The sequence below is a fragment of the Mastomys coucha genome, unplaced genomic scaffold (assembly GCF_008632895.1).
Source record: "Mastomys coucha isolate ucsf_1 unplaced genomic scaffold, UCSF_Mcou_1 pScaffold11, whole genome shotgun sequence".
Taxonomy (NCBI): Eukaryota; Metazoa; Chordata; class Mammalia; order Rodentia; family Muridae; genus Mastomys; species Mastomys coucha.
The window spans coordinates 10842897-10857516 of NW_022196893.1; the positions used below are offsets into that span (position 1 = coordinate 10842897).

Consider the following 14620-nt stretch of genomic DNA (forward strand, 5'->3'; position numbering starts at 1 on the left):
AGACCGGGAGCTAGATTTCGTTGCTCACTCTGTACGCTGCGGAGCTCTGAGTCTCGAGCCTGGATACTTGGGTTCCGCCAAGACCCGCATCTGTTTTGCCGCGTGACCTTGGGCAGGGAACCACCCCAAAAAAGATCAGGGTTACGAGGAATTCAGTTCGGAGCTGGGTGGGGAGCGTCACCTCTTATGTCATGCCTCAGTTTCTCGCTTTATAGGGGTGGGAGGAGCCTCCTGGAGGCTCCTTTAGGGTCTGACATTTTATGAATCCGCAACTCTCCCATCCCTAGCAAACAAACACCTGAGTGGATTCTAAATGTTGTCTGGAGAAAGGTCCCGACCACGCAGCGGAGAGCAGGGAGGTCTGTCGTCGTCCATGGTATTTTTAGCCCACCTAGTCCATGCAGGTCCCCCAGTGCTGAGTGGGACTCAGCTCAAACCTGAGGGGTGGTTCAGGGGGCTTTTGCACCCGGGGATGAGGAGGCCTGTAGGTGCCCTTTGGGGTTGGCTGGCTTCATGGAGGGTCTTGCCTCTGCAGATCTGGGTCTATTCCTGGTGTGCTAAGACCAGAAGAGCCTGTGTAGGTGACACGGGTCAGGGACCCCTGGGGGCTAATAACCGAAGTCAGCTGTGACCTGAACTTGGCTGAGGTGCCCGCCTTTTCTGGTTTTCAGGGCCATTTCAGGATCTGAGGGGTGGAATGGTTTGAGATTTATTCTGGTCTTCGGAATCACTTAAATTTCCTCCTCGTGGGGAGCCTTGTTTCTGCTACTCTTTATGGCCATGCAGCCCAGATATATCCATGAGGGGTTGTGACACCGGATTTATTCATTCTTGGCCCTCCCCGGCTTGCAGAAGCCCCTGCAGGCCCTAGGTAAAGTGGGAACCCTGCAGGCACCTGCCTGGTCAGGTGGGTTGATCTTGTGCTGCTTCCTCTGACCTCTCTGGGGCCCCTGGCTGGAAGGTTGGAAACACTAGCTTTGTGAGGGGGCGTGGGCGTTCCTTATGCTTGGGTCATTTGGACCGGTGATGGCTTCATTTAACAAAGCTTTATTGAGTCTTCCAGGCCAGGAGGGGAGGGAAGGCAGCATGACTCAGGCTCGGCCCTGATGCTCAGGGAGCCCACAGTCTTACTAGGGAGGGAGCCAGGACAGGGGTCTCCCTGCTGTGGAATTGATGTGCTCTGTGGAAGTGATGTCATGCTGGTTCTAGTGGGACACGGAGGGCTTACACTTCATGTCCGGGTGAAAGGAGGACATGCCCAGCAGGAGGAAGAGAAATTAGCTAGATCTAGCACCCACTTGCTGATCTTGGGAACCGCAGGCAAGTCTTCCTGTCACCAGGGCTTCTGCTGCAGGAGAGATGGCAATCCTGTAGTTTCCAGATTGGTGATCAAGTCTAGCCCCAGCCCAAAGCCCTTCCGGACTTCCCAGCCCTGCTCACACACCTGGATCCCAGGCGCTTTATGCTTTTAACAATGGCGTGTTCTATAGGCTAGAGAAAAAAAAAATGTTTTTTAAAATCTAGATTTAAAAAGCTTAGATCCTGGGGCTGTAGTGGCTCATGCCTTTGATCTGAGCACTCGGAGACTGAGGCAGGTGGATCTTCAAGTTTGAGGCCAGCCTGGTCTACAGAGTGAGTTCCAGAACAGACAGGGCTACACAAAGAAACTCTGTCTCAAAAAAGCCTCCCCCGCCCCACCAAAAAAACCAAAAAAACAAAAAAACAAAAGCCTTTGAGCAGTGGTACCTGCCTGTAATCTCCGTACTCAGGAGGTAGAAGCAGAAGGATCAGAGAGTTCAAGGCCAGCTTCAATTACATAGCGAGTTGGAGCCAGCCTGGGCTACATGAGACTGCCTAGAAGGAGTTTTGCGCCCCTACCTGATTATTAAAAAAAAAAAAATATTACCTGCTCATTATTGGACAGCAACATGGGATACATAATATCATTGAAGTACACACTTTGGGTGAACAGGGGGCTGGGGGTGTGGCCAGTGGTAGATCACTTGCCTAGCAAGTATAAAAGCCCTGATTTCCAACCTCAGCTCTGGTGGGGGTAGGGGGTGGGGTTAGAAAGAATGAAAGAGAGGGGAAAAAAATGGTAAATTTCATGGCACATGTTGTGCCGTGTTGTTTCTCTTCCATCTTTTTGAATAGTCTGTGCTGTATAGATATCTTAACACATTCTGGAGTGGGCCCCCATGCCTTCTCTCCGCCCTCACATTTTTCCATCAACTGTGGGGTCTGGTAGCCCCATACTTCCCCATGGAGCTAAGGGAGCCTGGGCTCTGGGTGTGAGGTGACCGATTTGTTCAGGTTTGCTGGAACCTTCCTGGGTGTAGCATTGATAGAGCCAGATTCCCAGACCCCTCAGTCGAATATAAGCTGGGACCACTGATACCCAGGCCACTACCACAGGCATGGTGTGCCCCAGCACCATGTACACATAGACTTGTGTGCTTGTAGCTTGTACCAGGATGATCTTTTGTTGTTGTTGATTTTCCAAAATGGCCTTCAGACTCTTACCATACAAGCTGAGGGGCCTCACGCAACTTGGACCTTGTGAACCTTGGGTCCCTGGAGCCCACTGACCCCAATGGCACAGAAGCAGGGCCTCCCAGAACCCACGTGTCCCATGACTCTTGGCTGTCACTCCTTCCTCCACGCTGGGCAAGGCCAGACTGCACTTGACGGGAAAGGCAGAGTTGGGACTCCGTCCAGGGCAGCTGCATGCTGTTACCTCCATCTGCTTTCTTAGTCCCCTTTTTTTCCCCTCCCCAATTCTTTTTTAAAAAGACAGGGTCTTATGTAGCCCAGGCTGGCTCCAAACTTGATGTATAGCAGAGGGTGACCTTGAATTGATTCTCCTGCCTCCGCCTCGCTCTGGTGCTAGGATTAAAGGCTGTGCTAGCACACCTGGCTTCATTAAGTAAAGGTAGTGGAACTCAGGACCTCACACATGCCAGACAAGGGCACCATCAGCTACATCCTCAGCCTCCTTTAAATATTTTAAATTTTCATTTCATTTCTTTTATGTGTATGTGTGTGTGTGTGCATATTCGTGCAGGGGACTGAGGAGGAAGAGAACATTTGAAACCTTGGAGATGGACTTAGAGGCATGAGCCTCCTAACCTGGGTGCTGAGAATTGAGTATTGGTCCTCTGGGTGCTGGGAAGTGAGTATTGGTCCTTTGGGTGCTGGGAACTGAGTATTGGTCCTTTGGGTGCTGGGAACTGAGTATTGGTCCTCTGGAAGAGGAGCAAGGGCTCTTAGAGGAGTCTCTCCATCACCATTTAATTTTTTGTTGTTATTTTTTGTTTTGAGACAGGGTTTCTCTGTGTAGAACTCAGAGATCCATCTGCCTCTGCCTCTGCCTCTTCTGTGCTGGAATTAAAGGCACACCCAGCTAATTTTTTTAAAGACTTATTTGTTTTTTTTTTTTGTTTTTGTTTTTTGTTTTTTTTTTGTTTTTTTTTTCCAAGACAGGGTTTCTACGTATAGCCCTGGCTGTCCTGGAACTCACTCTGTAGACTAGGCTGGCCTCGAACTCAGAAATCCGCCTGCCTCTGCCTCCCAAGGGCTGGGATTAAAGGCGTGCGCCACCACTGCCAGGCTTTTATTTGTTTATTATTATACATATGTACACTGTTGCTGACTTCAGACATACCAGTAGAGGGTGTCAGATCCCAGTACAGATGGTTGTGAGCTACCATGTGGTTGCTGGGATTTGAACTCAGGACCTTTGGAAAAGCAGTCAGTGCTTTTAACCGCTGAGCCATCTCTCCAGCCTTTTTTTACTTTTTTTTTAAAGATTAATTTTGATTTATGTATATATGTGTGTTTGTGTGTGCATATCATGTGACTGTGGGTACGTGAGGGAGGGTATCAGAACTCCTGCAGGTGGAGTTACAGGCCATCTTATGTGAGCAACCAGAACTGAACCCTGTCCTCTGGAAGAGCAGTGAGTGCTCTTAACCACTGAACCATCTCTCCAGCCCCAGTTTTTAACTTTAGTTCGAGAAAGTCTTGATGCCCAGGATATCCTTGAACGTATGATCTTGTCTCCCAAGATTATAGGATTATAGATGCACAGCCCAGTTTTATCCCCCCACTTGAGGAGGCAGCTAAAGCCAGCTGGAGGAGCTAGGATGGGTGAGCCAGTCCTCAGCCATGACTCAGAGGAGCAAAGCTGGGCCTGCAGGGAATAGAACAAAGGCCAGGGGGACGGAGAGGAGAAGCCGGGAGGGGAAGGGAGAGGCGGATGACAGGGTAGTTGGAGAAGCCAGGCTTGGAAGCCAGACCTGAAAAACCTGCTTCCTGGTTGGAGAGACGGTATGTGGGGTACAGGGCAAGGCTGGTGACAACCTCCTTTAGCCCTCCTTGACTGTGTGACAGAGCAAGATTTTCTGTAAGCCTTAGTTTCCCCATTCGTTAAGAGAATTTTATTTAATATTTAACAATTTTGCTGGGCAGTGGTGGCGCATGCCTTTAATCCCAGCACTTGGGAGGCAGAGGCAGGCGGATTTCTGAGTTTGAGGCCAGCCTGGTCTACAGAGAGAGTTCCAGGACAGAGAAACCCTGTCTCAAAAAACTAAAAACTAAAAAAAAAAAAAAAAAAAAAAAAAAAAAAAAAAAAAAAAAAAAAAAAAAAAAAATTAACAATTTTATTTCATTTAATAGATTTTATTTCATATGTACGAGTGTTTTGCCTATATGTATGTTATACAGCACTGGCTTGCCTGTGTCTTTGGAAGTTGGGAGACAACATCAGATCCTCTGAAGCTGGAGTTATGGATGGTTCTGAGCCACTATGTAGGTGCTGGGAATCAAGCCTGGGTCCTTTGCAAGAGCAACCGCTGGCTGCTCAACCATCTCTCCAGCCATCTCTCTAGCCCCATAGTATGCCCATCCTTAAAGAAGCAATGCCAAAAAGCTGGGAAGGTGGCCCTGCCAGTTAAGCGCTTGCTGTGCAGGCCTAAAGACCTGGGTTTGGATCCCTAGCACCGTTGTAAAAGGCAGATGTGATAGCATGTGTCTGTAACCCCAACACTGGGTGGAGACATACACAGACAGGTCCCCAGCACTGGGTGGAGACATACACAGACAGGTCCCCGGAGCTCAGCTAGCCTAGCCAAACCAGTGACTCGCGGGCTCAGTGAGGGGCCCTGCCTCAAAGAACAAGGAGAAGAGCAGCAAGAGCTGAGGCCACCCTACGCTGACCTCTGGCCTCCACGTGTATATACACAAACAAACACTGCCGCCGCAGAGGGAGGCTCGTTGGCACACGTGTGAGCAGAGCGGAATGTCCTCGGCAGGGAAGTCATACCCCCATGTTTCTGGGGGAGCCTTCTTTTCCAGGCATGAAGTTTGGCTCCTCTCCTCTGTTGAGGAGGCAGGTGCCAGTGAAGTGAATTGTGGGAAGAGGTTACTTTGGCTGGTACAGCCCCAGGCTGTCAGCCCAGGCTGGGACCATGAAGGGGATTCCAACAAGCCAGATTTCTCAAGTAACCTGCAATTACAGAGCAAGTGACCATGGCCTGGGTCTTCAGCCTCTGCACCCTCCCTGAAGTCCTCATTGTGGAAACTGCATGGTAACCTGGTCTGTCCTCTAACCCTGTACCCTGAAGCTACTCAGTGAGGACCGTTTTCCTTTTCCCACCTTCCCTTTGTCAGGCCTGAGGTGGGCAGGCTCAGGGTCCTGTCTCTTAAAGCCCTTGTAGGCCCTTCTCCAGGTTGGCCTGCACAGCAGCCCCTGATACCTCCCTTCCCTTCTTACAGACCAGTTCCAGGGTGACGATTGTCCCCCAGGCCCATCTCACATACCTTCCCTGGTCTGCAGGTCATCAGTCCTGGGCCCCGTGCCAACTTCTGACTTCACAGCGTGGCTCCCCTTTCTCCATCGTCTCTTCCTTATCTGGCACAGCCAGGGCCGCCGTCCACACCCCAGGCCGAGTGCATCCTCATCCATGCCCAGTTCTCCTTTTGTCTATCCTGTGATTTTGTACCTGGACCTCTGAGCCATACAAAGATCCTCTCCAGGACCCTCATTCCTGGACTTTCTTGTCTCTCTCCACTTTGGGTCCTCAGTAGTTATATGTCCCTGCTCTGGCACACCTGCTATAGCTGGGTTAAATCCAGTCCTACTCCCCAACTGGACTCCACCCCTTGGGGCCAGCTCCCTATTTGGTTGCCCAGGCTCCTCTCACATGCCCAAGTTCCTGTGTCTGCATCTGGTGTTTCTCCTCCATCTTCCTCCCATTCCCAACCTCCCTCCCCAGGTTCCCCTCTTCAGCGTAGGAAGCCGCTCTCTCCCGCTCTCTCCCCATTTCCCTGGTCCCTTGTAGGGCTGAGTGTGCTCAGTCTAGCACAGCACTCAGCAGGCTCGCTCCTACCTCACTTCTCCCTCTGGTCAGGCTCATCCATGACCTTCACTTTGCCAGATCCCACGGCTGATTGTTATAAATGGATCTCCACAGCGCCTGGCTGGCAGCGAGGGCCTCTGCATGCCCCGACAGTAAATCCAGATGCATAGGATGTGGACTCTCTGTCCTCACGTTTAACCGATTCTCTGAGTGTGTTCTGGATACCTGCTCCACACAACGAGGGCTTTCACACTAATGAGGGAAATAGGATCCAGGGTCCAGTTAAAATATGGTGATGGTGAGTGGAGAGCCAGCCGGAGGTGTCTGTCCTGGCTTAGCGACAGGGGAACCAACACTAGACTTAGCAGGATAAGAACCAGCCAGTTAGAAGGAGCTGATGCAGTTATAAGCCTTGGGGCCAGGGAATCTGCCAGGCCCCTAGTCCTGGGTGATGGCTGGTTTCTTGGGAGGGTTCCACACTGTGGGCATTTGAGGTGGGACTTCTACTCTGCCCTTTGTTTTGCCAGAACTGTCATCTCCCCTGTGAATCCTTAATCCTTCCTGGGTTCCCCAGCTTGCTCTGTAACTCCTCACTGCCTTTGTACATGGGCAGACAGCTGAGAATTGGTGGGCTGGGTGCTTAGGTCCACGTGTGGTGACCTAAGGTGGTAACTACACCTCACTTCCTGCTTTCAAAAGGGGCAGAGGTGGCACTGATGGAGGGGCACTGGCCAGTCAAGGCAGTCGGTCCTCTGGGTTCTCCTTTCTGGTCAGGCTTCAGGGCCCCCATGTTTCACGGCCTCAGGAGGGGGAAGTTTGCAGCATCTCATCCCCCAATGACACCTAGTCTCTGTGCCCTGTCCAACCACCAATCCCCCCTCCCCCAGACCGTGTGAGGGCAGTCTGTGGGAAGATTACCACTTTAATCCCCAATGGCCACATCCAAGGCTACAGGGAGAGGAGGCTCCAGCTCTCCAGGCAGATGGGCTGCTGCTGGAAGCTGTCACGCGTCCCTGAGTTGCCTTCTCTGCTTCCCTCACATGATCTCGTAGGCTGTGGACCCGTCTGTAGTAGGGCCCCATGGTAGCCTGACTCATCTCAGTACGGTTTCCTGTCAGGACCCTGGAGGCAGGATTGGGGCTAGGGAGGGGCCTACTTCAGGCCAGATGCTGACCGGAGCCAGGTTCAGCTCACAGTCGGTTTAGAGAGGCTGCACTTCCAGGGGTGTGGGCAAGGTTCTACGGGCCAGGGATGCCAAGACGTTCTTTCCTTGAACTTTGCACTGCCTGTGCCTGTCGGGCTGGGTCTTGCTCCCCCACCCCCAGGCTTCCCCTGACCTTCCGAGGGAAGACTGAACCCCACAGTTGAGCTATAGGGAACAACTTATGTAACGGAGTTATAGAGGACGCTGATTGGAAGCTGTCCTGGATCTGAGAGTCCCATCTGGAGGGCTTCCTGGGGCCGTGTGGTTCCTGTAGCTGCTTAGATGCCCCAGAGCCAGCCTCCCTGGGAAGATCTGGGGGGACGATCGGTATCCCGGGCCGAGGGACAGCCAAGGGCAAAGGCCTCGAGGTTTCCTTGCTTTGGAAGGTTGAACTTGGTAAGGATCCAGAGAAAAGGGAAACGGCTGTGGTGTCCTCACTTCCTGGGTAACTGAGTGTCAGTTCAGTAGGGGACTGGCTAACATGCCTTGACCTTGGTACAAAGAGGGTGGCTGTTGTGGCTGCTGCCATTGCCTGAAGATCTGTGGAGGTGGCCTGGATCCAAGGTGGTAGCATGAAGTCTTACAGAGTTTTGTGGGGAAGCTGAAGTAAGAGGCCAGATGACCAGATGGAGGTGAGGTCTAGCCCAGGTCTGAAATCTGGTAGGTAGAGGGACCATGTGCATGCACGCGAGCAAGCACCTGTGTGTGTGTGTGTGGGGGGGGGGGGGGAGTGTACAGCAAATCTGGGTAAACCTGGCATTTATCTAAAGACCTTTCCAGAATACTGTGGCGACACTATACCAGGGGGTTGAACTGTTGTGGGTTCAAGGCAGACTGGGCTACATAAGCAAGTAGCAGACTAGCTAAGACCCAGTCTCAAAAAGAAGGAGCTGGAGAAGAACGCCGGAGGTTAAGAGTACTTGCTGCTCTTCTGGAGGACCCAGCCAAGTTCAGTTCCCAGCACTCACTCCAACTGCATGTAGCTCCAGTTCCAGGGATCTGACATCATCCTCTGGCCTCCTTGGGCACCTGCACTCACATGGCACACACAAGGGCTTCCGGAGTTGCTGAGGCAACAATAGCCTGTGCTGTCCCAAATTCGCTGAGAGATAGGGTTGGGGAGGGGAGCTGTTCTTAGAGCTCTGCAGCTGACCCAGGCCTCCTGGCTCTCTCCTCTCAGCCATTGGTCCCTTAGAAGATGGGCAGGTTGCATGAGGCCTGTCGTGGTTCCTTGGAACTGGAGTCTGGAATCTGCCTCTTTTGGAAGCGGCTGGCTAGGACCTGGAGTGCTGTGGAAAGGCTGGCTGGGGCAGAGGCCATGCCCCTGCCTCCCGATGAACCCTATTGGGTAACCGTCTCTATTGGGTAACCATTGCTTTGTTGGGATGTATGGGTAAGTATTAATGGCCAAGTCTATTGGCTCCGACCTCCCAGGGCTCCAGGCTGGTACAGGGTTTCATAGGAGACAAACCATAAACATCCTAGCTCATGAGATCAGGGTAGGGAGAGCCACCCAGGAGGTGTCCAGAAGGTTGTTGGGGCAACTACATTCTAATAGAGAAGGCATTGCCTTGATCCTGTTAGATGAAAAAAGGAAGGAAACCATGTTCTAAAGGGGGAGCCACGTGTGCAGAATTTTCCAGCACCCTCCGGCTGTGCCATCTCTCCCCTTCCCCATGATTGACCAGTGTGCAGGAGTCCCGGAGGCTCAGGATTTCTGGGGTGTCTGATTCTCTCTGCACCTCTGAATTTAGCAGTCCAGAATCCTGAAATTCTCCTCCAATCTGATCTTTCCTCTGGCTTGCTTCTGAGTTGGCTGTGGGTCTACACCAAGCACCATCTGGGCTCTGTTTCTAAAGACAGGATGGATGTGTTCAGAGGCTGATGGAAACCATGGCAGAGGCTGTTTATCTGGGCTTTTCCCTTCTGTTTTCTCATTGTATTTATTCAGGGGTGCCTGCCACAGCACACAGCTGTCAGAGGATAGCTTTCAGTTTTTCCCTTCTACCATGTGGATCCCGGGATGGAACTCAGGAAGCCAGGTTTTGATGACGAGCACCTTCACCTGCTGAGCCCTCCTCAGCCCTCCGCACCCTTTTCTTAAGGCACTGTGGGGAAGAAGATTTCTTTTGAGCCTGCTGCTGTCAGGTGGCTCCCTTGGGTCTTGTCCTGCTGTCCGGGTGCTCTGCTGTGTCTGGGCCCTGGTTCTACCTGTGAGACCTTTTATCTTTCCCCTCAGCCCAGCCGACAACTTGGATGTATTTTCCTCAGTGTCCTTCCTGGCCACCACTGGGTCCATATAGAGTTTCCTTCTGGTTTAGTTTCCGGTTCTCTGGTGTCGGCTTACGCTACTCTGTATGTTGCCTGCAGTCTCTGCAGGTCTTGCCTTAACGAGCTTCCCAGGGAGGCTGCCTGGCACAGGGTACCAGCTTTGGATTCTAAGAGCCTGACATGCCAATGCTGGCTCCCCCTCACCTCTCAGTCCGGGTCCTAAGACAGGAGTGAGTGTGTCTGATTGGTCAGCATACATCAGTACACACCTTACTCTCTCCACATCTGTGAGTGACAGAGCAGCAGACACCTGAGGCCCTGCCCCTGCTCTAGGGGGTTCCCACTTGGATGAGAAACTAGATCATTGCTGCCTGTGAGGAGTCCTGTAGGGGGCTTTGGAGACCTCCAGAGACTGGTTGTAGGTCCTTGGAGACAGTTTGTCTATCTGTAGGCTCCTGTCCCCTGCAGGGGTATGATATTTTCAGGTACACACCTTTCTCCCCATTATCAAGTCCGCTCTCTTGTTCAATATTGTCCTTTGCTGCATTCGATCTGGGCAAATTCTGCAGGCCACGCCTCCGCTGCAGTCCAAGCTCCCTGGCTCTTTCCAGCCTTGACACTGCAGGGGCTCCCTGCAGCCTCTCTTCCAGCTGTCCAGCCTATTCTTAGGTCATGTCGGTTACTGAATGGCTTCTGAGTCTGCACTGATTCCTGGAACCACCCTGACCTTAGCGGCCAGGGGCCCCCGGCTTTGCTTGCCCTGGTGACCTTAATTCCCAGATGTCCTCCGGCTGTGTCAGCTTCCCTCTTCTCCCTCCACACACTGAACTCCTTTGCATCCTAGGGTCTTTGTACTTGTGGCTCCTCCCTGAGCCATCATTTTGGAGATATCGGATGGGTTTGGGGACCTGGCTGCAGCCTGGCTGCAGCCAGGTCACTTCATCAGACGTTCACCTGGCCACCCAGACTCTCTTCTCTCGTACTACTTCATGCTTCTTCCTGTGCATTTCAGAACTTAGGTACATATCCGTCTCCTCCAGTGTGAACAGGGACCTTCCTGCCTTGTGGTTGTGGTGTAGGCGTACATATGAAGTGCTTAGGAGTTGCTGTTAAATGAGTAAAATACTGACATCTAGGAAGAGGCCTCCCAGACCCCGCCCCATGCAGTGCAGATCTGTGTTTGTGACATGGTCCAGCTCCCTGAATAGTGTCCCCCTGACATTGGTGTGCTCTCCTGCACCTGTCACGGAGACCGACATCAAGATTGAGGCCTGACCTGTACTAGGGACTGTCTCCAAGGAAGAAGGCCTAGAAGGGGGCCTAGGAGAGGGGAAGGAAGGAAGGAAGCTTTCTTCCTAGCCGAAGGGGATCAGAGCCCCCAAAGTGAATGGGGCTGGGGCCCAGTTGGCCTCTATACTTAGAAACTCAGGATGTATCCAGACGGTAGAGAGGAACCCCAAACATGACCATCCATCTGTAGGGTGGTGACACATTGGAGGTAACAGGACCAGTTTTTATCACCCAGCTCGTTCCGAATCCTGTGCTCATTGCACCAGAAGACAGTGGCCACTACACAGTCCATCAGCCTGTGTCTCACTGACCTCTAATGATGGCTTCAGCTATCCCCACACCACCACTGTATCCTTGGTCCACAGCCAGCCTCTCTGTTTCCATTCCTCCGCCTGGATTATGTGTGACTCAGATTCCTGCAGGGCTGGCTTCTTAGCCCATCTCAAAGGGCCTGACCTAAGAACCCTTCCTTGACCATTGATGTATCCTCTTGACCTTCCTGCTGCCAGCTTAAGCATCCGTTCCCCTTATTATACATCAGCCCAACATCTCTGTGATGCTCACTTGGGTCATCCCTGCCTGGGCCTGGCAAGCATTCATTCTTCAAAGTACACTGGGAGCTCTGGGCTGTTGTTCCCCTAGAGCTTGGGTTCAGACAGGTAAAATTGCATAGCTAAAGACCCAAGGCCAGGCAGGGGTTCTCAGACCAGACTTGTACCCCACAGGTCACTCCCCACAGGAAGGTCTTACTGCAGTCCATACCCGTTTCTGCACTATTGCAGTACTCGACCAGAGCAAGAGCCTGCTGCTGCCGCTGTGGGACCACATGCCTCCCATTTCTGTCCTTCTGAGAGTGTTTTGATCTTGTTCCTCGCCCTCCTGGGGGACACATGTCTCCAGCACATTTTTCCTAGCCTCTCCAAGGACTCCCTGCTTGGCTTACCCTAGAGATCCAGTCTTAATGGTTCCTCTCCAGCTTTCCCCAAGGCCCAGGTTTCCGCACGCCTGCTTCCCCTCCTGGCTCCTTTTTTGAGGAGGCCATTTTCCTGGCCTTTGAGAAGTGGGGCCCACTCTTGTTCTTAGCACCTGCAGCAGTGGTGTCTTTTCTGGCCGCAGGAAGCATGCACCTCCTAGGCAGTGTTGCTTAAGAGAGTACTCTGGCCTTGCTCCTTCTTGCCCGTAGCCTCCAGGGAAGGAAAGGACCTCCCCCTTACTCCTGGGAGGCATGCCCTGCTCTGGGGTGCAAACCTCCCCATGCGGAGAAGCTGGTATTGTTTTGTTCTGAAGTGCCAAGATGGTTAGTATCTGACCTACCGATGAACTTCATCCCATGTGTATTATGTGTGTGTGCACACACGAGTGTGCCACAGAGCACAGGTGGAAGTCAAAGACAACTTTACGGAGCTGTTTCTCTCCTTCCACCTTTATGTGGGTCCCGAGAATCGAACTCCGGTCTCCAAGCTTGTGCTGCAAGGGCTTTTATCCCCTGAGCTGTCTCACCAGAAGATAAGGCTTTTAGAAGACCATTCATTGTCCAGCACCCAGCAAGCCTCAGATCTGAATGCAGCAGGCCTTTTTGAAATCTTTTTATCAAAAGCTGACCCTTCTGCTGGTTTGGTGGCATCTGGGGATGGGCAGGACCTGCCATTTGGTGCTAGAAGCCTTGGGTTGTTGCAGCTGCCAGACCCAGATGGCAGTGTTCAGGGACCGAGTAGCACTTGGTCCAGGCAGCTGTCCCTCAGAGCCTGCCTCGTCTGCCTGGGTTGTCGGTAGCCCAGGAGCCCCTGACATGGTCTTTGAAACCCTATCGTAGGCCACTCCCCTCCTGTTCCCCTGAGCACCAGCCTGGACTCATTCTTGCTTAGCCATCATATTGGTGTTATAAGGTACAGCAAGGCCACCTGCCAGCCTCTATCCCTCACCACTCGGTCCCCTGGTCCATTACTTCAGGTTCTCCTCTGGAGGCTTGTTGCCTTCTGAGTCTCAGTTTGCCTATTCTGTCAGAGAGCCATTCCAAATCACCTTCTTGGTTTCATGGGCCAGAAGCAGAGCCAGTGGGTCAGAATATCCTATCTGGACAGGTCTGTGCTGTCCTGTGGCTCACCAAAACCTAGCCCCTTCCTCCCTCCCTCCCTTCTTTCCTTCCTTCCTTCTTTTTAAATCAAGATAGGATCCCACTATGTAGGCCTGAGTATCTTGGAACTTGCTGTCTAGATCGGGCTGACCTCAGATTTACAAAGATTTCTTTCTCTGTCTCTGCCTCCCAAGTCTTGGTGTTAAAGGTGTGTGAAACCACACTGGCCTGTGTTGTTGTTGTTGTTGTTGTTTTAAAATTAACCCTTCAAACTCCAGCGTCCTTTAGTGTTTTCATGTTGTGCAGCCCCACCCAGTCCCATCAGGCGCTCACCCTTATCCCCACCTTCTGCTCTGCTCTGCTCCTGTGGTGAAAACAGCCAGTAAGAAATCACATCAAGTATGTGACGTGGTGGCACACACCTTTAATCTTGGCACTCGAGGCAAAGGCAAGTGGGTCTCTTTAAGTTCTAGACTAGCCTGGGCTACATCGTAAGTGAGACATGTCAGAAGGAAAGGAGGAAAGAAGAAAGAAAAAAACCCCACATAATATGTGATCTTGTGTCCAGATTGGTTTTTAGTTTTAGTGTTGGGCACCAGAGATAAAAGTCATCTCTCCCTCAGCACTCCCCTCCACCCCCAGCCCTTGTGTCTGGTCTCATTGCTTATTTCAGTTCTTTCCTTAATGGCTGAATCTGAATCCACCTTGTAAAGGTCTGTGGGCTTTGCTTTCATCTCTCTATCGACGCATGTGTAGACCATAATCTTCCTTGAGCGTCCTGAACCTGTGGTCTCAAGCTCTTTCTCATTTTTCCTCAGGAAAAGCTTACATAACTCCTCCGAGTGCATGTACCCAGCGTCTGTCTGTTGCTTTGTTCTGCAGCCTTCAGCGTCGTTATTAAAGTGCAGACACTTAATAGAATTCAAACATCACAGGCATGGAGGCCTGGGGGATGTCACGAGGCTGTCATGAGGCCATAGCAACATCGGACCACTATCATATGACACATGAGAAGACAAGGAAACAGTGTGAATGGTTCTTGGATTTCCCTCATTGTCCGTGTCCCTTAATCCTCCTGGGTGTCAGCTGTGGCAGAAACGTGCCTGGCTGATACCTCCGTTAAGAGCCCTAGACGCTCTCACAGAGGGCAAAGGTTCCACTCTCAGCACTCACATGGTGGCTCACAGGGAGATCTGACGCCCCCTTCTGGCCTCCGTGGGCACTGCACACTGTGGCACACAGACGAATGATCCCTGCACACAAAATACATTTTTTTTAAAATTTTATTTACTTTATGTGTATGAGCACACTGTAGCTGTACAGATGGCTGTGAACCATCATGTGTATGGCTGCTGGGAATTGAACTCAGGACTTCTGCCCGCCCTGCTTGTGCTGGCCCGCTCGCTCCGGCCCTGCTTGCTC

General features: G+C 52.0%; 1 protein-coding gene and 1 pseudogene across 2 annotated transcripts in view; both read left to right on the plus strand.

Annotated features, from left to right (window-relative positions):
- Positions 1-14620, plus strand: part of Syngr1 (synaptogyrin 1) — a 30661-nt gene that overhangs the window by 557 nt on the left and 15484 nt on the right. The gene's annotated exons all lie outside the window — the stretch shown is intronic.
- LOC116082355 overlaps positions 5530-14620 on the plus strand; it is a 13599-nt pseudogene continuing 4508 nt past the window's right edge.